Source organism: Bubalus kerabau, chromosome X (genome assembly GCF_029407905.1).
Source record: "Bubalus kerabau isolate K-KA32 ecotype Philippines breed swamp buffalo chromosome X, PCC_UOA_SB_1v2, whole genome shotgun sequence".
Classification (NCBI taxonomy): Eukaryota; Metazoa; Chordata; class Mammalia; order Artiodactyla; family Bovidae; genus Bubalus; species Bubalus kerabau.
In genome coordinates, this window is record NC_073647.1 from 130,399,428 (window position 1) to 130,426,051 (window position 26,624).

A 26,624-nucleotide genomic window follows, 5' to 3' on the forward strand; every position below is an offset into this window, starting at 1 on the left:
ACTTTCAGCAGGCGCAGGGCCCCCTCCTCTGTGCGGCTCTAAGCTTATACCCCAGAGGCTGGTCCTCATCTTCCTGTGATACCTGAAGAACTGAAGAGGTACCTCAGCCCAGTGTCCCTGGCAGGGGGCACCCACAGCAGTCAGCTCTAGGGAACTCTGTCCTGGGCTCACTGGGGTTTTCTGTCCTCTTTCAGGGTCTTTCCTTGGCTCTAGGTAGAGCCTGGGACACTGGTGTCTGCTGCTCTGGTGTACCTCCTGTCAGACAAAGGCTCTCACCAATCCCATACCATCAAAAAGAAAGGAGGGTTCACATACACCTGACTTCCATGCCTGGGCTTCTCAGTGCTGTGCGGTGGGTGGGGGTGGGGGATGGTGCTCTCTATTGTTTTCCCTGTTCTAGGGTGAGAGCAATCAACATTGTTCTTTCAGGGTCCTCATGCTGACTCCTCTGAAGCCCTGGGCCTCCTCCCTTGGCAGAATTGAGGCCATTCACATATTCCAACATCCTCATATCTCTGAACTCTCCAGACAAAAGTGAGAAGACTCATTCAGCTTCACAGATACGCTAGGTTTCCACTTGGAAAAGAGCCAAAATTTATGACAACTTACATTTAGAGTTGGTGTTCACCTTAGACCTCGTTCCGGTCTGGGTAGAACTCAGGACTCCTCCCACCGATAACCTGGGTAATTCAGCCTCAGAGCAAAGTCCTGAATTCCCCGAGTTCCTGGAGGGGCAAAGTCAGGATAAGACATAGATGAGTACCCTTCACTGGAGCCCCCTAGATACGTAGGTGCTCTGCTTTGTGATACCACCCCCAAATGGGGAAGGCCCCCCAATCAGTACTTAGGGTGTTCAATTCACTGCAGTTAGGACAGAGGTATCCTCTATCTGCAAGCAGGGGCTACTCCTGACCAAAGCCCTCCCATCCCTGAGCCTTCCCCAGGCAGAACTCAGTTTGATGGCTCTGCCGGAGCTTCCCAAGGCTCACAGCTGCAATGAAACTTAGTGTGGCCCTCTTGGTTATGGGCTGAGTGGCCCCTGCCTCAGTCCCAACTCAGTTTTCACAACTCTGGACCAGCGCTGGGAATCCACCTTCCGCCAGCCAGAGGCCTGATTGCCGGATAGAAGTCCTTACTCCCAGGAAACTGTAAAACGGAAGTCAGGATGACTCATTTCTGGCCATGGTGCACAGGGTGTCATATAGCTCGGGGACGCGGGGGCACGGGGAGGGCGGGGGCACGCGGGGGGTGGGGTGGGGGAAAGCCATGGGAGGGTGTCCTATGGTCCTCATTCGGAGTCTCCATCTTCATGTCTATTAGAGTCTGACATTCCTCCCTTACCTGAACTCTGTCCACAAGCCTCCAACAGAGCTTCACCTCCTAGAGTTCAGCAGAGGAGAAGTCAGGGAATTGAGCGCATGGGTGCTGCTTTGTGTCACCATCTTTATTGCCAGTGCTGAGTTAGCACTCGGGCCTCTCCCCATGGCTGGAGTTGGGGCCTAGGTTTCTATTATAGAATCAAGTAATCTCTTTCATCTTACACAATCTCTTAGATCAAGATTTACTGATAATTCAGCCTAACAGTGTTGAGGGAACCATCCCCTGCAGACCATAGAGGTGAGACTTGGTGGGTTTTGCTTTGTTACAGGAGGGGCAACGGTCCCATGAGTCCACATCAGGTCCTCACCTTGCCTTCAGGTCAGTCCTGGGAATCCACTCTGGTTTAAACGAACACCCTGAACAACAATCAGAGCTCATTGCCACCAGCACGGAAGTTGGAGGGAGCCAATTCTGGTGATGGCTACCCTGTGCGGGATCTCTGAGGGATGATGGCAGGGGTGGGGCTTTGTGGGGACTCCATCGTTCAGTGTTCAGCGGTCCCTGGGTCATCCCCTAGGGTCCTCCCTGCACCGTCTGTCCGAGCCCGAGTCCCCTTACTCCATGGACTTGAGTCCTCCTGCCCCCAAACAAAGCCTTAGCCTCCCCAAATCCCTAGTGGGGAGTCAGGGCGTGTCTCTGAGCATCTCTCCTTGACAGTGGCAGTGCCATTCTGTGAGCCTTCCTCCTTGGTGGGAGAGACCCTCTCATTAGCACCCACGGGCCTCACCCTCACTGTGGTGATGGCCAAGACGCCCGCCTCTGCAGAACTGAGGTTTGATCCTGAGAGAAAAAGCCCTTCCCTCACTGAGACCACACAGAAATAAAGAGGCTTCTCATCCTTATAACTCTGCCTGGAGCCTCTGGGGTTAGGAATAGGGGCAGGGGTGTGTAAAGCCTCCTCATTTGTGGGTCTAGTGATACTTCTTTCTTCACTCAGGGACCTCACCATGGTCCTGGCCAGTCCTGGGACCTGACCCTCCAACCTGAGATTCTCCCTCTACTGAACTGAGGCCATTCTTCTTAGACTGAGACTTTGACCTCACAGAGAACTCTAAGACTTGTAATAGGGAATTACAAGTATCCTGTCTGTGCGTTCTAGGTTTGAGAACAAGTTTGGGCAGGTCTCTGAATGACCTATATTTTAGGGTGGTTGTTCCTCCAGTCCTCACTCATGTGGGCCCTCATTTTGTCTATCTCTTGGAATAATAGGTTCCTGGGGAACACCACATCCCTGCAAAATCTTGAGCAGTGTCCCTAAAGCAAACCTTACAGTTTCATGTTCCAGACTTCATGTGAGATGGGGAAAATGTCACAGAAGGCAGGAGGCAGGATGGGGTACGCTTCCAGAGAAAAATGTTGATCTTTCTGTTTCTGGAGGGGGAGGGGATTTAGGATGGGGGGGACACATGTACACCTGTGGCCGATTAATGTCAATGTATGGCAAAACCCACAATATTGTAAAGTAATTAATCTCCAATTAAATTAATTTAAAAGAAAAAAAAAACTTAGCCAGAGTTAGTCTCTTATGTGAATTGTTTTAATTGATTTATAGGCATACCTTTAAAAAATTGTACTTCACTCAACCATGCTTCACATACATTGTGTTTCATTACAAACAAAGTTTACAATAACCGTGCATTGAACATAACTATGGCATCATTTCCCCAAAACCGTGTGTTCACTTGGGGTCCCTGGGCCACATTTTGTAAATTTGTGAAATATTTTAAACTCTTCCCATATTTTATTCCTTATGGTGCTCTGATCAGGTCTCTGTTACTATTGTAGCTGTATTCTAATTTTAAATTAAGCTATGTACATTTTTTAGACATCTTCTACTAAGTGTACAATAGGATTAACAACTTTTATAAGCACTGGGAATCCCCCAAATTCCTATGATTTACTCTATGGCAATATTCACTTTATTGCAGTGACCTAGAACCCAACCCACCATATCTGAGATATGCGCACATTTCTAAAGGAAAGGAGCAGTCCAATATGGTTTTCTGCTATTTTGACCAAAGTTCTCTGACACTGCATAGAGAGACGATCTTATTGTCACTATCATCTATTTCTCCTCCTTATTGCTGTCATTTCCTGAGGTAGCCTTCAAGGCTTTGTGCCTGACGAAGTGTATTGGAATATATCCAGAGTTCTTACTTTTATCCCAAGATACTTTTGAGTGTTAAGGAACACAAGTTCTGCTTTAGGCCAAGAGGAGTATAACAGTGTCGGATCTAGAGGAATTCAGAGAGGAATCTAATTCCAGGCCTATCAGTCACTAGTGTTCCCCAGCAAGGGCTCACTGCCTGATGCACCTAGAAGCCAATACTATGGAACAGGCTTTTGAGAGAAAAACTTTATTTCAAGGTGGAGTGGCAAGAAGACGTGAGGCAGGACTCTCAAATCTGTCTCCTCAACCCAGAAACTGGGGTAAAATGAAAGGGGTTAGGGGAACTGCAAACTTGGAAACTATTTGGCTAGTCTTGAATTAGTTCATGGAAGCTATTCATGTTGCTAGAAGCCAGATTTTCCGTATTGAAGGACTTCATACAGTTCTCCCCTGGCAACATTCCTACTCTGAGAGTTCCACAGACTGAACCCTCTTGGTTCTGCAGTCATCCTGGAAACATAGGCTCCTTTTTGCACATGCATAGTGCTGCCTCTAAAAATAACTCAAGGGTTGATTAATCAACAACCTGTTTTAAGAAGGCAAAACCACTTTAAACGGCTCAGTGTTTTATGTTTCAATCCCCCCATTTCTCTTTGTACATTCTTCAAGCTTGTGGGAAATCATCCTCAATTTGGTTAATGGTTCTCAAATTGTATAAAAAATGATAATCCCAGGTCCAAGATTTTTGTACCAACAGGACTGGAGTGTTATATAAGCATTGACAAGGTTGGATAAATTGGTATTTAAGAAAGGTGATTATCAGAGGCTTTGCTTCCTTCACATGTCTCTTTATAGGCTATTGCTTTAAATTTGGAGTTTTGGTGCCTGGATGGAATTTATTACTATTAGGTCAGCTGTCTTGGCTCTTCCTGGCCACTCATCAGTCCTAACTGAGCTCTGCAGTTGACTGACCGATTTCTTCCACCCTAGTGCTCAAAATAGTTTACATCTTGACCAGCAGAGAGCCTGGACCAACTGTCTTTAACCAATGCTTGCTGCCTCCTGCCAGCCTTCATGGATTGCAGCCAACATCAACCAGCACTCTTATTAGGAAATTGAGGTCTCTGGATGACGCAGAAATGTTGGCTTCCCCTGGAAAACCCTTGCATTCATGGGAGCTGTAGGAAAGGCATCAGGACTTATCTATCTTGGCTCAGAGCACTTTGTTACTTTCAGAAGAAAAAGGGGAAAACTAGAGGCATCTCTCCTTAATTTAGGACCCAATTCCATCTCCTAGTTTGGTTTCTGGGAAGAGTTGGCTGTATGAATTCCCTGGAAACCACTGAGAAGAATGGACAGTCTCAAGGTGACCAATTTGGATTTGAGGGTTCACTTAGAGAACCCTGAAAAGTTTTCCTTTAGAGGTGGCTGTCATACCATAGCTTGAGAGTCACACGTGCTACCCAACTTCTAAGGAATTTGTCCAGTTCCATGACTGGAGCCCATTTGGTCTGAGGCTCCTAATATTTCCACCCGCCACGTGCTGAGGACGAGCTTGTCTACTGAAGACAGGCCCGTGGAATTTCAGGCTCTGTCCCACTCTCCACCTTGAAAATCTTACCTAGTGAGGAGGAGGGTGAAAGAGTTATTGCATCACATTGAAGAAAGTGAAAGAGGAAGCTGACTTAGACTCGGGCAGAGCTGACTTTCAGAGAGCAACTCAGGAGAACACATGTTAAAACACTGATTTCCGCACTTCCTTTCTGAGCATGCTGAGGTTTAATCTTTCTGGTAGATGACCAAATCATTTTACCCCTCCAGCAGAGACTACAGACATGCGAATCTAGATGTCTGGGCAATTTCCAGGGGGAATACATTCACCACAAGTCCTCTATGTAGCCCATGGCCTTTAGCGCCACAACCAATGGCTATTTCTCCTGGTAACATTTGATTTTTAACATCACACACACACACACACAAAAGCAATTCAATTCTAACTCCCTGCTATTCTGGCTGATACAAAAGAGGACTAGACGTTTTAGTGAGGAAACACCAGAATGTGTCCAATTGTATAAAATTCCTCTAACATGGGCTCATGGTATGTTCTTCTGCGGGGGGAGAATTTTCCTGCATTACACTCCCTCATTTTACCTTTATGCTCACACCACAAGGTAATCAGGGCTGGTTTCATTAAGAATACACTTGTGTGAAATTCAAAGGATCATAGGAGACTACTACAAACAACTATATGCAAATAAAATGGACAACGTGGAGGAAATGGACAGATTCTTAGAGGTACAGCCTTCCAAGATTGAACAAGGAAGAAACTGAGAATGTGAAGAGACCAATGACAAGTACTGTAAAACAGTGATTTAAAATTTTCCAATAAAAAGCCCAGGACCAGATGGTTTCACAGGTGAATCTATCAAACAGTTAGAGAAGAGTTAATGCCTGTCCATCTCAAACTCTTCCAAAAAATTGCAGAGGAAGGAACACTCCAAAGGTCATTCTATGCGGCCACCATCACCCTGATAGCAAAACCAGGCAGAGAAACACACACAAAATGACAGGCCAATACCACTGAAGAACATAAATTCAAAAATAGTGAATAAAATACTATCAAAGCAAAAAAGAAAGTCTCTTCAATAAGTGGCACTCTGGAAACTGGACAGCTACATGGAAAAGAATAAAATTAGAATAATCTCTAACACCATACACAAAAATAAACCCAAAATGGATCAAAGCTCAAAATGTAAGGTCAGACACTATAAAACTCTCAGAGGAGAACCTAGGCAGAACACTCTTTGACAAAAGTTACAGAAGTACTTAAAAAAAATTTTTTTTATTGAAGGATAAATTCTTTACAGAATTTTGTTGTTTTGTCAAACATCAACATGAATCAGCCATAGGTATACATATATCCCCTCCCTTTTGAACCTCCCTCCTATCTCTTTCCCCATTCCACCCCTCTAGGTTGATACAGAGCCCCTGTTGAGTTTCCTGAGCCATGCAGCAAATTCTCATTGGCTGTCTATTTTACATATGGTAATATAAATTTCCATGTTGCACTTTCCATACATCTCACCCTCCCCTCCCGTCTACCCATGTCTTCAAGCTACTTTGACTTCCACCTTGTTAATGAGGAAATATTTAATCTTTGTTGATGTTAACAGAAGTGAAATTTAGCCTTTAGTATGTAATCAAAACTAATTCCTGAAATCACTCTTCTTTTTGCAATCATGGAAACCATGATAGCTCTTTCAAATAACAGGTTTGATGTTCAACTGCGATGCCATTAGTTACTGCATAACACATAATCAGGTAACTACTATGGATGTTTATTATGTTGTCATAAATTCTATTTTTTCTCTCTGTGCCTGGATACCATTCTTTCAATGTATTTTATCTCACATCTCTTTCTAACTCTTATATGTAGGAAATTTTATGCTTTAGAAGAGTGAAAGTGATTTTGTGGTCATTACAGCACTGTGTGGCTCTTTCAATGGGTAGACATTTAAAAGTTTGTTCTATTAACTGTAGGGGAATTTTTGAACCAATCGTAATTTCAATTTGAAATACAATTTATAATATCTAACAACTGATACTCTGCATTGCTTGTGATATAAGGAATGCATTCATAGTTATATTATTGACTATTTTATGAATACCAAATGTGTATACCAATAATAAAATGGGGAAGATAAAAATATATATTATAGGTTAAACTCAAAGTGGATATGTATCTGTATTTTAAGCATAAATAATATTTTACAATTTTAGGGAAATTTGGGGAGAGGGATTTTTTTTTCCTATATAATGTTAAATAAATATGTTTATATGTATATGTTCATGGGTGTGTATAAAATATATAGTTTGTATACAAGAGGGCTTCCCTGATAGCTCAGTTGGTAAAGAATCTGCCTGCAATGCAGGAGACCCAGGTTCGATTCCTGGGTCAGGAAGATCCCCTGGAGAAGGGAACAGCTACCCACTCCAGTATTCTAGCCTGGAGTATTATACAGTCCATGGGGTCACAAAGAGTCAGACATGACTGAACAACTTTCATATGCAAGAAATTGTTTTAAGGATTAGATTTTACATATGTATGTAAATAGAGACAAATTTTCTTTACCGTCATAATTTTTATCCTTATTTCTGTTTCTTGCTTGCTAAAATTACTAAACACTTACTATTGTATATAATCATGAAGTAAGTTTGTATTTTTCATCCTGAAATAAATGAAATTGTCATTTGTTTTCAAAATAATTTTAACATTTGTCCAAATAGTTTACATAAAGGACAGTGGAATTATCAAAGTATAGCTTGTAATTTATAGCTAAAATTAGCTCCACATATGTACAAAGAAATAAATTGTAAAACATTATTAACATGACATAAATTGCAAAGAATAATTAACATGAAAAAAATTGCTAATAGAATATGGTCTATCAACCATGGCCAGGAATTACAAAAACCTCTCACTTTTTCCAGTTTGATGAAAAAGTGAAGAAAACATCAGGAGAATATTCTCATAGGAAATACTAGGTTGGCCAAAAACTTTGAATTTTTCCATAAGGTTAGACTCAACTGAACTTTTTGGCCAACCCAATAAATACATACACGTTACCTGATATAACTTTACTTATCATGGTACATATCTGAACTTCCCAGGTTAATAAAGCAAGTCTATAACTAACATTGAAAGCATTTATTTAGTATCAAAAAGCACTGTATGAAAAACTATCCATTGTTTGAGAATACAAACAATCAGTTTGATCAAATGGTCTCTACTCATAATCTGTCTTTTAGGGAAGGCATAAAAATACACAAAAAAACAACAACCACAACTATAGCAAAGACGTCTGCTCCTTGATTTGGCCAATTGGTAAAAATCATCCCTTGATGATTTAATTATGGCAATTTAAGGCTAAAGATTCACAAAGTGAAAAGGAAAATGATACTATAATTGAGGAGTAATTGATAAGCTATTCAACATAAATTAAATTCCTAAGAACCTATTCCTTAACTTCAATGTTCAGTTCAGTTCAGTCACTCAGTCATGTCCTACTCTTTGCAACCCCATGGACTATAGCACGTCAGGCCTCCCTGTCCATCACCAACTCCTGGAGCTTGCTAAAACTCATGTCCATTGAGTCCATGATGCCATCCAACCACCTCATCCTCTGTCATCCCCTTCTCCTCCTGCCTTCAATCTTTCCTAGCATCAGAACTTTTCAAATGAGTCAGTTCTCCACATCAGGTGGCCAAAGTATTGGAGTTTCAGCTTCAACATCATCCTTTCAATGAATATTCAGGACTGATTTCCTACAATGAATATTCAGGACTGATTTCCTTTAGGATGGACTGGTTGGATCTCCTTGCAGTCCAAAGGACTCTCAAGAGTCTTCTGTAACACCACACTTCAAAAGCATCAATTCTTTGGCACTCAGCTTTCTTTATAGTCCAACTCTCACATCCATACATGACTACTGGAAAAACCATAGCCTTGACTAGATGGACCTTGGTTGGCAAAGTAATATCTCTGCTTTTTAATAGGCTGTCTAGGTTGGTCATAACTTTCCTTCCAAGGAGTAAGCATCTTTTAATTTCATGGCTGCAGTCACCATCTGCAGTGATTTTGGAGCCCCCCCAAAAAAGTCTGCCACTCTTTCCACTGTTCCCACATCTATTTTCCATGAAGTGATGGGACTGGATGCCATGATCTTAGTTTTCTGAATGATGAGCTTTCACTCTCCTCTTTGACTCTCATCAAGAGGCTCATTGGTACTTCTTCGCTTTCTGCCATAAGGGTGGTGTCATCTGCATATCTGAGGTTATTGATATTTCTCCCGGCAATCTTGATTCCAGCTTGTGTTTCATCCAGCCCAGCGTTTCTCCTGAGGTACTCTGCATATAAGCTAAGTAAGCAGGGTGACAATATACAGCTTTGACATACTCCTTTCCTGATTTGGAACCAGTCTGCTGTTCCATGTAACTTTGCATAAAATGCCATAGTTCTATGTTCCGTTAACAGTGAGACATAGAAACAAAAACATCAGTTAAAGTGTATTCCACCTCAGAATTAGAAAAAAAATGCCTTTTTAATTTTGTATTCATAGGATTCTGTGTGTCTTTAACTTAAATATTTTCTTTGTGTGCACAAGTTCTCATTAAGGCTTCCCAGGTCACACTAGTGGTAAAGAGCCCACCTGCCAATGCAGGAGACATAAGAGACATGGATTTGATCCCTGTGTTGGGAAGATCCCCTGGAGGAGGAAGTGGCAACCCACTCCAGTATTTTTGCCTAGAGAATCCCATGGACAGAGGAGCCTGGCAAGCTGTATAGTCCATAGGGTCACAAAGAGATGGACATGACTGAAGTGACTTAACATAAGATTGTTCTTGTGACACTGGTATACCACCCAATATGGAAGATTAACTTTAGGCCAAATGCTTGGAGTAGATAACAATCAGAATAATTTAATATCTAAAAGTTTTCATCAATTCTTCAGTATAGAATAGTTCTTGACTTCACTGTGTTTTAATGATTTGGATTCAGCTACTACATGAAGCAGGATCAAATGGATAATTGCATCAACTGGTTGAGTACATCAACAGCTTAAAAACTGATTGCATTATTTCTGGTATTGTGATAAAAGGTCATTTTAATTTAAAATTTTTCAGGTTCAGATAGTTTTTTTTTTTTTAATCTAACTTTTCATTACTGGGCCAAAAACTGAAGTGCTCTGAATTTTTTACCCTATATATCATTGCAACCTCAGTGCCTAGTACAGTGTCTGGCAAATTATCTACAAAAAAATGTATGTTCATTGAAGTGAGTTGGGTAAATGATAAAATTACAAAGTGATGGTAGCTCAGAAAGTAAAGAATCTACCTGCAAAGTGGGAGACCCAGGTTCGACCCCTGGGTTGAGATGATCTCCTGGAGGAGGGCATGGCAACCCAATTCAGTATTCTTGCTTGGAGAATCCCAGGGACAGAGGAGCCCCAAGCCAGGCTCAGCCACTGCAAAGTTAAACATGCTCTGAAGACTGGGTCTGACAAATTCAAGGACAACAAACAAGGCATCATTTTCACCATTGCTGACACTTCTCGCAAAAACAGCACAGACTAGCCTGGCTACTTCTGCAGGACTTGGTAATGATTCAAGACCGGTTGAAGAAGAAGGACCATCATCTTGTAATCTGTCTCTAAGGTCTCCAGGAGAAGGTTTGAAACCTACACTCTGGGAATAAGCAAGCAATTCAGGGCCAGGATAGCTCTCATCTTAAATTATTTTCTATGTTACTCAGCAATAGAAAGTGAGGGGGAAAAAAGGTTGATTCTAACTTGGACCCAAACTGTATCAGAACCCACCACCACTGACCACGGGTAAATTCTGGATAGAACAATATATTCCAAATCTCTATCTTACAACTGAATAAACTGAAGTTTATATGAGTTGTTGTACTTGCCAAGGTCACATAGCCAGTAGGTTAGCAGAACTTGGATTTGAACTCAGATCTGCCTATTGTTTACCCTCTGGCTATGGTAATATTTAATACCTTTGTAGTAAATATGCTATAGTTACAATTGTATAGAGATGAGGGATGAAATTACTGAAATTAGTATGCTATAACAAAATCAGTGTGGTTGATGTGCTTTAAAATTTTACAAATTGTCCATAAAGTTTAAATATTCATCCATAGTATGTAACACATCTTTCCATCAATTTATCTAGCTATGGATCTATATTCATATATGCATTTGCCTAGTTTTTATTACTTATCCTCACTCCTCTTCCCACACCCTGTCTCCAGATGGTATTTAAAAGACAGTCTGTGACAATAAAACATAATTTTAAAAGGAAGCAGATCTAGATCTGAATCCTGACTCTACCATCTATTAGTGTATCTTTGTCTTGAATCAGGAATAAAGGTTGTTAAATGAGATGACACTTCAAATATTTAGCATAGTATGTATGTAATAATGAAGTTTTTTTAATGAAGTCAAATTCAGTCATGTGTCATTATAACAACACAGAAACTAAGCCAAATGATATGATAAACTACTTTGATGTCATGCGAAATGGTGGGTTGGATGAAGCACAAGCTAGAATCAAGATTGCCGGGAGAAATATCAATAACTTCAGATATGCAGATGACATCATCCTTGTGGCAGAAAGCAAAGAGGAACTAAACAGCCTTTTGAAGAAAGTGAAAGAGGAGAGTGAAAAAGTTGGCTTAAAATTCAGCATCCAGAAAACTAAGATCCAGTCCCCACACTTCATGGCAAATAGATGGGGAAACAATGACTCTATTTTGGGGGCTCCAAAATCACTGCAGATGGTGACTGCAGCCATGAAATTAAAAGATGCTTGCTCCTTGGAAGAAAAGGCTATGATCAACCTTGACAGCATATTAAAAAGCAGAGACATTACTTTGCCAACAAAGGTCTGTCTAGTCAAAGCTATGGATTTTCCAGTAGTCATGTATGGATGTGAGAGTTGGACTATAAAGAAAGCTGAGCGCTGAAGAATTGATGCTATTGAACTGTGGTGTTGGAGAAGACTCTTGAGAGTCCCTTGGACTGCAAGGAGATCCAACTAAAGAGTCCATCCTAAAGGAAATCAGTCCTGAATAGTCTTTGGAATGGCTGATGCTGAAGCTGAAGCTCCAATACTTTGGCCACCTAATATGAAGAGCCAACTCATTGGAAAAGACCCTGATGCTGGGAAAGACTGAAGGCAGGAGGAGAAGGGGACAACAGGGGATGAGATGGTTGGATGGCATCACCGACTCAATGAATATGAGTTTGAGCAAGCTCCTGGAGTTGGTGATGGACAGGGAAGCCTGGCATGCTGCAGTCCATGGGGTCACAGAATCAGACAGAACTGAGAGACTGAATGGACTTACTTTGGTGTCAAATGAAGTGAAGTGAAGTCATTCAGTCGTGTCTGACTCTTTGCAACCCCATGGACTGTAGCCTACCAGGCTCCTCTGTCCATGGGATTTTCTAGGCAATAGTACTGGAGTGGATTGCCATTTCCTTCTTTGATTTTAATCCATTTTTTAGTAAGAAAAAAAATCTAACTTTTAGCTTCTAATTATTTTTATTGGATTTACTGTGGCTGCATCTATAGGGACCAATGCCTATAGAAAGGTGGCATAGTGACAGGAAATTCCATTAAAAGAACAAGATTTAGTAGCTCTTGCTTTCTTAAAATGATTTACCAGTCATAGTAATGCAGATTATTTCTCTTTGAATTAGTTATTTTCTCCTTAAACCTTTATTTACAGAACCTGAAGAAATGATGGGCTAACTAATATCATGCATTTGACATTTCAGTATTGGGCCAATATGGATCTCAGTGAGACTGCTCATTGTCTTTTTGGGGGGATGACATTAAAGCAGAATATTGTTTTGTACTTTGTTCATATGCAAGAACTGAAACTATTTTGAAGTTCAATCAAATTTCAGAATATATCATTTAACAGCTTATTTGCTTATATAATTGTAATGAATTACTAGTTAAAATATTCTGATGAGTCATTTTTAAAAATCATAGTTTGACTTTGAGTCTAAGAATTTAGTTGCTTGCTGCTCCAGTTTCTATTTCAACTTACTTTACATACCCCATTTGGACTGTACTTTAAAAATCCTTATGTCACATAAATGCCTTTTATTTCTTTTCCTGTCTGACTGTTTTGGAAGACAATATGGTCTTCTAATACTATGTTAAGTAGAAACGGTGCGAGTGGACATTCTTGTCTTGTTCCTGATTTTAGAGGAAAAGCTTTCAGCTTTGCACCACTGAGTATGATGTTAGTTGCTTGTTCATTATAAATGGTCATTATTATGTTGAGGTATGTTCCCTCTACACTAACTCAGTTGAGAGTTTTTGTCATGAATGGGTGATGAACTTTATCAAACACTTTCTCTGCATCTGTTGAGATGATTATGTGCTTTCATTTTGTTAATGTGGTCTGTCACATTGATTTTCAGATATTGAAACAAGCTTGCATCCCTAGAATAAATTCTACTTAATCATGGTGTATGATATTTTAATTGCTCATTATAATTTGATAATATTTTGTTGCAAATTTTTGCATGTATATGCATCAGAGATATTGACCTGCAATTTTCTTTCTTTCTTTTTGTAGTGTCCTTGTCTGGTTTTGGTATCAGGACAATGGCGGCCTTGGAGAATGAATTTGGGAGGCTTCTCTCTTCAGTTGTTTGGAAAAGTTTGAGAAGGATAGCTATCAACTTTTTATATGTTTGGAAAAGTTTCCCTGAGAAGCCACCTGGTCCTCGACTTTGGTTTGTTAGGAGTGTTGTGATTACTGATTTAATTTCAGTACTAGTAATCACTGTGTTCAGATTCTCTGTTCCTTCTTGATCCAATCTTGGAGGAGTGTATGTTTCTAGGAGTTTATACATTTCTTCTAGGTTGTCCAATTTGTTGGCACATGACTGCAATATTCTGATTATTTGTATTTCTGTGATATTGGTTATAATATCTCCTTTTTCATTTCCTATTTTGTCTATTTGGGTCCTCTTTTTTCTTAATGAGTCTGGCTAAAGGCTTGTCAATTTTATCTTAAAAAAATAACAGCTCTTGGTTTCATTGATCTTTTCTTTCTTTTTTGTCTCTATTTTATTTGTTTTCTCTGATCTTTACTATTTCCTTCCTTCTGCTGTCTTTGGGCTTTATTTGTTCTTTGCCGGGAGCCGGCATATTGCATATAGAGTGCATATTGCATATTGAGTGCAGCACTTTCCACAGCATCATCTTTCAGGATCTGGAATAGCTCAACTGGAATCCTATCACTGCCGGGAGCCAGTGTGAGGAACTCCGCCCATGACAAAGGTCATGAGGAAGGAGGCTTGGAATATGCAAAGGCGGGATCAAGCCTCAGGAGTCCCCCTGGAAATTCTCGAGCATCTACCCCCAAACCAGAGTCTGCCTACTTTCTGCTTTGTGCTTTTACCTACACCTCTGACTTTACGGGGGGCTGTCTCCCACTACCTCTCTCTGAAAAAAGAGTTAGCTTACAGCTCCAGTTAATAATTCTTGGATGTGACAGTGTTTCAACCTACAAACTCCTTTGGAAATCCTCTAGCCTGCCTGAATGGGTTTTTCCGGCCACATGTGATTGTTCAGAGCCTCCCAACTGTGAGAGGCAGGAGATGTTCTAAACTGCCTAAACACAGATTCTTTTGAGTAGTTAAAAGATTGATTAGAAATTGTATTGGTGAAGGGTTTTTCACTTGTTGGGCCAATGTTTGCTGCTAAGTCTCCATACTCCTTACCTACTGTGTCCTTGGCAGTGTATTGATTGATATAATGGGTGTATAGAAATGTAAAATGCAGCTTTGTCCAATGCTTTTTGGAAGGCTGGCGCCTGACTTTGGAATAATCACCTTTAGAGAAAGATAAGTTTCTTAAAATGTTAACAGGCCTCCTGGCCAGAAGATGATGTCTATCACCTGAACTTTTGCATATGATAAGTTTACAGGAAAAAAGCCTGGCTTGCTGCATGACTCTACCCCTTCCCCCATTATCCTCTATGCATAACTTAAGGTATAAAAACTACTTTGGAAAATAAAGTGCGGGCCTTGTTCACTGAAACTTGGTCTCCCCATGTCATTCTTCCCTTTAAATTCCAGCTGAGTGTCCATCTGGAGCGCGGATGTCCTCTGCGACCATTTATTTGCCTGGGCTTCTAAGACCCACTCGAGAAGGTGTCTAAGGTGGGGCACCTTCCGCTATTCGAGAGGGCGCCTGCGGCCTCCGTGGTCAGAGCTAACCTGGTGTCACGGGTTATATTGATTTTCCGCGTAAACCAAGCCACTCAGCTTCTTTTCTCCACTGAATTTCCTCACCGAGCTATCCTTATTCTATTACTCTTTATATCTTTGATGAATAAATAATTAAATAGGTCGCCGACGCCGTCCCCGCTTCGAATACCCTGGATCAGCCGGGGCTGGACCCCGGCAGGTGGCGCCCGAGACAGGTGATTCGAAGGTAGGTCCCCAACCCTTTCCCCCAGTGTTGAATTTTAGGGACGGATAGGACCCCACTCAGGGTGCCGCGGACCCCCCTGTAGGATAGACAGGGCGAGTAGGAGTGGGAAGTGTTGAAAGTGTTAAAGAGTTAGAGAGAAAAAACGGTTTCTGAAGTTAAAAGGCCAAAGAAAAGCCTAATCTTTTGAAAGCTAAAAGCTTTATCTTCTACAAGTGTTGAAAGTGTTAAAGAGTTAGTTAGAAAAAACGTTTCTGAAGTTAAAAGGCCAAAGAAAAGCCTGATCTTTTAAAAGCTAAAAGCTTTATCTTCTATTATACTTAATTTTCTGACATGGGTAACACTGAAACTAAGAATGGCAACTCTTTATACAAGTAATCTTGAAACTGTTAAAGAGGCTACTGTTAATTTAGATACTTGGGTGAAGGTAAAAAACAACTAAAAACTTATCCTATAAATATGATTAAAAATGTTCTAGACCCTCGTCATGAGGCTGTGGGATAGCCTATGGGAGAGGCTATAGCGGTAGATGGTAGTGGGTCTCCACCTTCTGCGCAGATCATATTTTCTGCCATTGACAAAAGAAAGGAGGGAGACTGTGCTCTACCTCCCGAGGAAGGAGAGGGCTTACAGGACGCTGTGGCCGGGCGCCCTGGCGAGCCCCCTCCCCCTCTACACAAACCTTTAAAAATTTATCCAACAATTTCTGATTTAAGGAGACTACCCCACCTCCGCTTGCACCTCCCAGGGCCTAGGAATTCCCCAGTTTACATCCAAAGCCTCCCAGACAGAGCATTGCCTAAGGTTGAAAAAGATAAAAAAGATTTCTTTTAAACAAAGGAGCTTTTTAAAAAATACACAATATACAGAGCCTGCTCCTTGCACAAAACCCCCTCAGGGGGGCCTCACCCAATCAAAAAAAAAAAAAAAAAAGGTGAAAAAAAAAAAAAGGAAAGAAAATAGAGAAAGATCTAGAGAAAGAGCTAAAGAGTGAAAAAGAGAGGAATGGAGAAGGAAGGAATCAGGAAACGCATCAAGATAGAGAAAGGAAGTTAAAAAAGGAGATACAGAGAAAAAGATAAAAAAAATTATTAGAGAAGAGGGTAAAGAGAAAGAAACGAAAGAAAGAAGGGTAGCGAAAAAAGAAGGGTGAGAGAAAAGTGAGAAAGGCAAGAAGAGAGAGAGAGAGACAGTAAGAGACGCTGTGACCAGGTGCCCTGGCGAGCTCCCTCCCGCTCTGCGCAAACCTTTAAAAAACAAAAAACTTATCCACCACTTTCTGATTTAAGGCCATCGCCGCCGCCTCCGTTTGCGCCTTCTAGGGCCCAAGAGTTCCCCACTTTGCCCCCAAAGCCTCTCAAAGTGTTGCCTAAGCCTGAGGAAGAGAAAAAGTTTTTAAACAGTGGAGCTTTTAAAACAAGACTGCATGCACAATATGCAGAGCGTGCTCCTTGGAGAAAACCCCCTCAGGGGGGTCTCACCCAGGCTAAGAGAAAAAGGGGGATTTAGCAACAATATTAACCCTTGACGAGCTGGTTACGGCTGGCCCCCTACCTGAGGGCATTGTAGGACTTGTGCTAGGGCGTAGCTCGCTTTCTTAAAAAAAAAAAAAAAAAAAAAAAAAAAGAAAAGAAAAGAAAGAAAGAAAGAAAAAAGAAAAAGAAAATTTTGGTGGTGCATGGTGTAGTAGATTCTGATTATATTGGAGAAATTAAAGTTTTGATCTCGCCACCTACCAAAACTGTGCAAATTAATAAAGGTCAAAGAATAACACAGTTTTTGCTTTTACCTTATCAGACAGGAAAAAACTTGACTTCTCAAGCTAAGAGCCACAGAGCATTTAGATCTAGTGATCTAGCCTTTTGGGTGCCAGGAAATTACAGCTCCAAGGCCTTTAAAAGATCTTTTAATTCAAGAAAGTAAAATCTCAGGGCTATTAGACACAGGAACAGTCGTCTCTTAACATTGCTGGGAAAGACTGACCCAGCTCCTGGCCAACACATACTACTGAAAATGAGTTGGTGGTATTAGAGAAAGTGGTATGCGGGGTGGGAATGCTGTAGAGAAAAAGGTGAGGGAGAGTTTAAAACCTTGAAGAGTAGTGAGTTCCCCGTTGCTGGAAGTATTCAAACAAAGATTAGATGGTTGCTTGTCATCTAAAAAGCTATAGACCAGATTTAGTTTACAAAACGATAATTGGAGAAGCTTATAAAGATGTTGTGCAACACCTCTTTACTTGCTTCTCATATTTAGGTGCCAAAAGTTTTGAAAATTGATAATGCCCATTTGAAGATTGTTTACTAACTTTAAATGATTTCCAAAAATTATTAGGGGACATTAATTGGATACGCCCACATTTAAAACTGACTACTGCAGATTTAAAGCCTTTGATTACTTAAAAAGCAATCCTAATTCCAGTTCTAAGAGAAAGTTGACTAAATGAGACAGAGTCAGCTCTTGTTAAAGTAGATGAGACTTTAAATGATCAGTTAATTAGGATTAATATTACCAAAAGATGAGATTAAATTATTCTTGCCACAAAACATACACCTACAAGGCGCTTGTGACAAAAAGGCCCATTGGTTCCATCTATCAGTGACCCCAAGAAAAATAGTTTTATCTTATCCCAGCTTGGTGGCACAATTAATTATAAAATGAGGAAAAAAGAAGTGTAGAACTTTTTAGAAAACAAGTAGCAAATATAATAATTTCACTCAATAAGGATCAACTGCAAGTCTTTTACAAAATAGTGATAATTGGCAAGTTGCCCTGATAGATTTCAGGGGTCAAATTTTGTTTCATTTGCCCTCTAGCCCCCACAGTAGTTAAAAGTTCAAAAATGTTAGATTGGCAGTTTGAGGATACCTGTGGAACTTTCCAACCCTATGTAGTTCCTATACTCTTCTTTACCCTATGGGGGAGGGAGGTGCTGTCTCAAATAGGAGATACTCAGAGAAGGGTTTTCTCAATTTCTTAGTTATCAACAGGCGGTACAATTAACAATACTTTATATGTTGTTATAAATACATAATATAAATATATTTGCATAATTACAGTTTGCCTAATTAGGTATGGGTGTAAATAAAATATAATAAAGGTATACCTAATTCTATTATAGATCTATACTTAATTAATTTGTATATAAATTAATATGTATGCTATATATGCATATTATATATATACTGTATAATTAAATATATATTGCAGTAATATAATGTGTGAGTGGCTGATATTAATTGGTATAGATTGATGTGCTGTGATGATATATGTTCTATATACCGTATAATTATATTATATATGTGTGACATGTATTATTGCAGTGCATTGGTTTGTGTTGGTTGGTATTAGCTGTGTACGTGTTGTATTGCTGTAGTATATATATTAATTAATATATTAATTATAACGATTAATTCAAGTATATTGATTTATATATATGTCAATAAGTTTATACTTGTTGCCATATATAAATACATATATAAATACATTTTGCATTTAGGTATATCTATATACTAAAATGAGATAAGGAGGTTATACATTTATTATTTAAATTTATACAGAGACCTAAACTAAGCATTAGACCTAAATTAACATATCTCTAAATTTATGTTGTTAAAATGTAAATTTTAAAAATTAAAAAATTAAATTGACAACTGCTTGACAATTCCTTTGCCATAAAACCCCCATAGGTGTAATTGGGGAAGCCAGACAAAAAATTGGTTTTATGGCAAAACGGCTCCCTAGAGTGGGTCCATCTTCCCGCTCAAACTAAAAAAGTAGCGGCTTCTTATCTAGGATTGATAGCTACTTTGATATTAAAGGAAAAAAGTGGAACATTGAATTATTTGGTAAAGAGCCATCAGAAATTGTAATTCCATATAATAAAGAACAACTTGATGTGCTTCTAATGTTTGATAAAAATTGGCAGATTGCTATAGGAAACTATTTTGGTCAAAATTTTTGCATCATTTACCTTCACATGCTTTGCTGAATTTTATATCCAGACATCCAGTTAATTTTCCTGTCAGATATAAACAATCTCCTGTTCCAAATGTTCAAATAGTTTTTACTGATGGGTCAGCAAATGGTAAAGCTTTCATAGTTACTAAAAATCACCAAAAAGTTTTAAAAACACAAAAAACTTCAGCTCAAAGAGCTGAAATAACAGCAGTCATAGAGGCTTTTGCTATGTTTGCAGATGAGGAATTTAATCTTTACTCTGATTCTCAGTATGTGGTCAGGCTGTTTCCACATATTGAGACTGCTGTCCTGCCCGAGAACAAAACTACCATATTTCATTTGTTAACTAAATTACAACAACAAATTTAGAAAAGGAATGAAATATTTTTCATTGGACACATTCGGGCTCATTCCGGATTGCCTGGCCCTTTAAATGCCTTTAATGATTTGGCTGACTTGTTAACCAGAAATACAGTGGCTGCTGTGATTGAGGAGGCCAGAGCCTCTCACTCATTTCATCATCAATACGCTACTGCCTTAAGATAACAATTCCAAATTCCCAGAGAGACTGCTCGAGAGATTGTGCGTTCTTGCCTACACTGCCCCACTGTTTATAATAGTCTACCTATGGGAGTTAATCCTCATGGTCTCAAACCTAACGTACTCTGGCAGACGGATGTAACTCATGTCTCTTCATTTGGAAAACTGTCTTTTGTTCATGTAACTGTAGATACCTTTTATCACGTTATTATTGCAACTGCTCATACCGGAGAGGCAGTTAAAGATGTGATACAACATCTCTTTACTTGTTTTTCATATTTGGGCCTGCCAAAAGCTTTGAAAACTGACAATGCTCCTGCTTACACTTCTAAGTCTTTTCAGAAATTTTGTATAAAGTTTCAAATTAAACATAATACAGGCATCCCTTATTACCCACAGGGACAAGCCATTGTTGAAAGAGCACATCAAACATTAAAAATCCAAATTCAAAAACTAAAAGAAGGGGAGTTTAAGTATAGTTCTCCCCATCAAATCTTGCAACATGCTCTTTTCGTAATAAATATTCTAAATACTGCTTTCGGCCGGAACTACTGCAGTGCTTTGTCATTGGTGCCTGGAGCAATTAAATGCAAAACCATTAGTCAAATGAAAGGACCTCCTCTCAGGACAATGGAAGGGTCCTGACCCATTATTAACTAGCGGTCGAGGATGTGCGTGTATTTTTCCACAGAATGCAGATTCTTCAATTTAGACAGGCTGATTCGCCATGTTGCAGTCCCCCAGACATCCAGTTCCCCCACTGCTTCGATCACAGAAGAGGAGCCCGCCAGAAGGGGAGGCAAGATAAACATCGAGATCCCGGCGAGACCGACGGGGCTGCTGCAGCGCGAACTCCAACCAGAAAATAATTCTACTTATTCTGATTTGGCTTGTCTACCCTCTTCTTATGTTTTTCTCTTTACCAACGATTCTGGAAAACTTAATGTACATGTGACTTTAAACTGGTGGACCCAATGTAGTGACCTGTGAATAATGTATGCTCTCATCTTGTTTAAACCCTCAATATAATGTTTGCTCCTTTGTAAGTGTTACAACGTCCACCTTATCTTATAATGTAACCACTTATTGATATAACTATAGTCTTGCTGTATTACAACAACTTCAGGATTTAATGCGATTGCGACGATTTGTGGGCTTACTTATTTTAGGAATATCAGCTTTAATAACCGCAATTACTTCTGTTACTGTGGCAGCAATATCATTGACTCAACAAGTGCATACTGCCCAATATGTTGATACCATGTCTAAAAATGTTTCACTAACTAGCAACACAGGAAGCTATAGATAGGAAATTAGAGATGAGAGTAGACGCCTTAGAAGAGGCAATAATGCATATTGGGACTGATTTACGGGCTTTAAAAGTGAAAATGGCTCTGTCTTGCCACGCTGATTACCGGTGGATATGCATGACATCTTTAAAGGTAAACGAGACAGATTATGAATGGGAAAAAATCAAAAATCATATCTCAGGTGTTTGGAACAGCTCTGACATTGGCCTGGACTTAGGGAAACTTCATAATCAAATACAGACCCTGAAACACTCTTGACTGGATTTTACCGCAGCTAATGACTTTTTTCACACCTTCTCTAACTTTTATTTCTGGAAAAAACATTCTGTCTAATCTTCTCATAATCATTCTTCCTTGTATTGTCAGGATTCTTTGGCAGAACATTCAGAAGCTCGCGACTGAGCTGCATCTGGCTGTTTTAAGAAATAAAAAAGGGGGAGATGCCGGGAGCCGGCATATTGCATATAGAGTGCATATTGCATATTGAGTGCAGCACTTTCCACAGCATCATCTTTCAGGATCTGGAATAGCTCAACTGGAATCCTATCACTGCCGGGAGCCAGCGTGTGGAACTCCGCCCATGACAAAGGTCATGAGGAAGGAGGCTCGGCATACGCAAAGGCGGGATCGAGCCTCAGGAGTCCCCCTGGAAATTCTCGAGCATCTACTCCCAAACCAGAGTCTGCCTACTTTCTGCTTTGTGCTTTTACCTACACCTCTGACTTTACGGGGGGCTGTCTCCCACTACCTCTCTCTGAAAAAAGAGTTAGCTTACAGCTCCAGTTAATAATTCTTGGATGTGACAGTGTTTCAACCTACAAACTCCTTTGGAAATCCTCTAGCCTGCCTGAATGGGTTTTTCCGGCCACATGTGATTGTTCAGAGCCTCCCAACTGTGAGAGGCAGGAGATGTTCTAAACTGCCTAAACACAGATTCTTTTGAGTAGTTAAAAGATTGATTAGAAATTGTATTGGTGAAGGGTTTTTCACTTGTTGGGCCAATGTTTGCTGCTAAGTCTCCATACTCCTTACCTACTGTGTCCTTGGCAGTGTATTGATTGATATAATGGGTGTATAGAAATGTAAAATGCAGCGTTGTCCAATGCTTTTTGGAAGGCTGGCGCCTGACTTTGGAATAATCACCTTTAGAGAAAGATAAGTTTCTTAAAATGTTAACAGGCCTCCTGGCCAGAAGATGATGTCTATCACCTGAACTTTTGCATATGATAAGTTTACAGGAAAAAAGCCTGGCTTGCTGCATGACTCTACCCCTTCCCCCATTATCCTCTATGCATAACTTAAGGTATAAAAACTACTTTGGAAAATAAAGTGCGGGCCTTGTTCACTGAAACTTGGTCTCCCCATGTCATTCTTCCCTTTAAATTCCAGCTGAGTGTCCATCTGGAGCGCGGATGTCCTCTGCGACCATTTATTTGCCTGGGCTTCTAAGACCCACTCGAGAAGGTGTCTAAGGTGGGGCACCTTCCGCTATTCGAGAGGGCGCCTGCGGCCTCCGTGGTCAGAGCTAACCTGGTGTCACGGGTTATATTGATTTTCCGCGTAAACCAAGCCACTCAGCTTCTTTTCTCCACTGAATTTCCTCACTGAGCTATCCTTATTCTATTACTCTTTATATCTTTGATGAATAAATAATTAAATAGGTCACCGACGCCGTCCCCGCTTCGAATACCCTGGATCAGCCGGGGCTGGACCCCGGCAGTTCTTCTTTTTCTAACTCTTTAAGATGGCAGGGTAGGTTGTTTGTGATTATTCTTGTTTCTTGAAGTAGGCTTGTATCTATAAACTTCACTCACCAAACTGCTTTTGCTGAGTCCCATAGTTTGAAAAATTGTGTTTTTATTTTCATTCGTCTCAAGGTATTCTCTGATTTCCTCCTTGATTTCTCTACTCATTCATTGTTTTTTATTAGTGTATTCTTCAGTCTCCATGTATTTGTGTTTTTTTCCTCTTCCTTCCCGTGATTTCCAGTTTCATGCCATTGTGGTCAGAAATGGTGCCTGATTAAATTTTAAATTTGTTGAGATTTATTTTTGTGACCTAGAATGTGATATATCCTGAAGGAAGTTCCTTGTGCACTTGAAAAGAATGTGCATTAAGCTGGTTTTGGATGGAATGTCCCAAAGATAGATATCTGTTAAGTGCAACAGGTCTGATGGGTCATTTAAAACCACTGTTTCCTTACTAACTCTCTATCTGGATGACCTGTCCACTGATATAAGTGGGTGGTTAAAGTCCCCTACTTTTATTTATTGTTGTCAACTTCTCCATTTATGTCCATAATATTTGCTTCATATAAGTGTTCCTATATTAGGTATGTTTATGCTAATGAATGTTACATCATCTTTTCGTATTGATCCTTTTATCATTATATAAAGCCTTTCTTTGTATTTTATTACAGACTTTGTTTTAAAGTCTACTTGGTCTAATATGGGGTTTCCCTAGTGGCTCAGACAGTAAAGAACTGCCTGAAATGCAGGAGATCCAGGTTCAATTCCTGGGTCGGGAAGATCCCCTGGAAAAGGGAAAGACAACCCACTCCAGTATTCTTGCCTGGAAAATTCCATGGACAGAGGAGCCTGGCAGGCTACAGTCCATGGGACTGCAAAGAGTTTTACACGACTCAGAGACTTCACTTTGTCTAATATGTGTCTTGCTCTTTCAGCTTTCTGTTTACTCTTATATGGAATATCTTTTTTCATCCCCTCACTTTAATTTTGTGCATATCTTTAGCTCTGAAGTGATTCTCTGCTATGAAGCATACAGATGGGTCTTATTTTTTATCCAATCATCCACCCCAGGCCATTGAAATTCTTAACTGAGAACTACTTAGGATTTTAATATGCATGGGCATTGCCCAATTCTAGTTAGTATGCTATGCCGAACTTAGTTTCTTGATATCCTTTAAAATTATACAAATTTTAAATAAAATGTAATTATTCATACTCAGAAAATGTGTTCATCTATATTTAGTATATATTCACCTATCATTATTTATCCATACCCCTAATCCCTGGGCTTGGTGGGATTTAAAACTACAGACATTAGTTACCCTGAACTTGAATATTCAAAGTTAAGTTTACTGGAAACTTCCTTTTTTCCCTCTTTGTTTTCTCAGTCTGTTCTACTCAGGTTCTCATTTCCATTTATGTTACTCCTCTTGACTGTCAACTACTTCTCTACTATTTGTATAGAAATTTATCAAGTACTGTCAGCTTTTTAATCTCTTTCCACAATTTCTTATCACTATCTTCTATTTGTTCCATGGTATTTAGGGCCTATTAGCACTTTCATATTCCCTTTCTTGTATTCTATATCCTAATTTTCTCTATTGCTATTAAGCTCAGCTTTCTTAACACGTAATATTAGAAAACTGCCATTGTTCCACATAGCTACTAGCTAAACTATGGAGAATCATACTTTTACAGCACAGCAGGCTAGTAATGAAAACCATTTGCAATGACTCTTTAAATGTTTCCCAAAATTATGCTCTTTTATTTGGATAAATCATTTTGGTTACATAAGTGGCTCAGAAATATGACATTATTTAGTTGCAAAGGGATTTATTTTTTAACAGTGCAGCAATTACATCCTAAAATAACTATTATTCAATCTATTCCACCAGTCTTGGGAGACTAAGCAGATGTCAGATATTCTAAAATATCTGACTTTAGGTGAGTTTTGGATGTTACTGTGAAAGAGGAATTTTGAGATCTGTTATATCAGAGGATGCCAGTAAGCTATGTGCTTACATAATGATGGCAACAGCTCTCAGAGGGGCATCTGAAGCATAATTGTCAGGTCAAAGAATAATACTATTTTAGAACTAGATGAGGAAATTTAGAAGTCATATCTCTATTCACTTTTTAATAGGTGAGGAAATGAAGTGATCCAAATAATTAGAGGACTGCCTGAGATCATGCATCTAAAGCACACCATAGGAAGATCTCCAGACTTTAAATGATCATTCCACTAAATTGGCTTTACTACACATCTTCCCACTCATGTTCCACATGTACTGCTTTTAGAGAGACAGAGAAACTTGATAGCACATTTCAGTAGAAAATGCGTGGATTTTTGGGTTAGGACAATCTGAACTTGAAATTTTCATAAGCCAAAAAATCTTCACCTGTTTACATGGTATCCTTCAGAGTGACTGGAATCATTCTCTACCTGTTTTTCTTGCATCATCATTCTCCCCCTCCTGCCTTCCATTACACTGGATCATTCTTATCAGCATTCAAACATGCTGTCATTTCTGCCATCCAGAAAGAAATCATTTTTTACTCCACATCTCTCTCCAGATACATTCCAATTTCTTATTCACCATTTATGAGAAAACTATAAAAACTGCACAGAAGTTTTGAGATACTGCCTATACCCAATTATTTTCTTCCCATTTTCCTTTGAACTTGCTTCACATAGGCTCTCTGTCCATCATTCCATTGACACAGCTCTTGTCAAGGTCACCACATCAGTCAACTATATAACAAGCACAGACTCTCCACCAACTGCCTATCAAAATCAACTGTCTAGGAGGCCGTTGATGGGCACATGTGGTAGGCTGGACAGCTCTAAGCCACAGACTGGGTATGGGTCTCCAAGGGTATCTCATCCTCCTCGGACCAGCAGGCTAACTAGACCATGGTCTCCTCATGGTGAGACAGAAGGGCAAGACAAATGGAAATATACGTATCTCAGAAGGCATTAAAAGTGAAAGTCGCTCTGTCGTGTCCGACTCTTTGCAACCCCATAGACTATACATTCCATGAAATTCTCCAGGCCAGAATACTGGAGTGGGCAGCCTTTCTCTTCTCCAGGGGATCTTCCCAACCCAGGGATCAAACCCAGATCTCATGCATTGCAGGAGGATGCTTTACCAGCTGAGCCACAAGAGAAGCCCAAGAATACTGGAGTGGGTAGCCTATCCCTTCTCTAGCAGATTTTCCTGACCAGGAATTGAACTGGGTGTCCTGCATTGCAGGCAGATTCTTTATCAACTGAGCTATCAGGGAAGCTCTGATCTCTTTTCTGTGATCCTTCAGCCAAAACAAGTAACATGGCTCGAAGTTCAAGATCAGGGACAGAGACATACTTTGCCACTAGTGGGAAGAACTGAAAAGTCACAAGGAAAAGGACATGGGTAAAGACAGAGCTGAAAAACTAGAGATGAACAATGTTACTATACCACTGTCACTAATAAGCCCCGCAGTACTAAATCAAATAGTCAAATATAAATGCTCATCTATTTTAAATATTCAGCAGCATGTGACATAGTTGAT

The 26,624-nt window shown here is 39.9% G+C and overlaps 1 non-coding gene and 1 pseudogene across 1 annotated transcript; one reads left to right on the forward strand and one right to left on the reverse strand.

Moving 5' to 3' along the window:
• LOC129639922 (melanoma-associated antigen B3-like) overlaps positions 1-26,624 on the reverse strand; it is a 91,979-nt pseudogene that overhangs the window by 1,844 nt on the left and 63,511 nt on the right.
• Positions 7,381-7,453, forward strand: TRNAC-GCA (transfer RNA cysteine (anticodon GCA)). Its single transcript has one exon. It is a non-coding gene; the product is annotated as a tRNA-Cys (tRNA).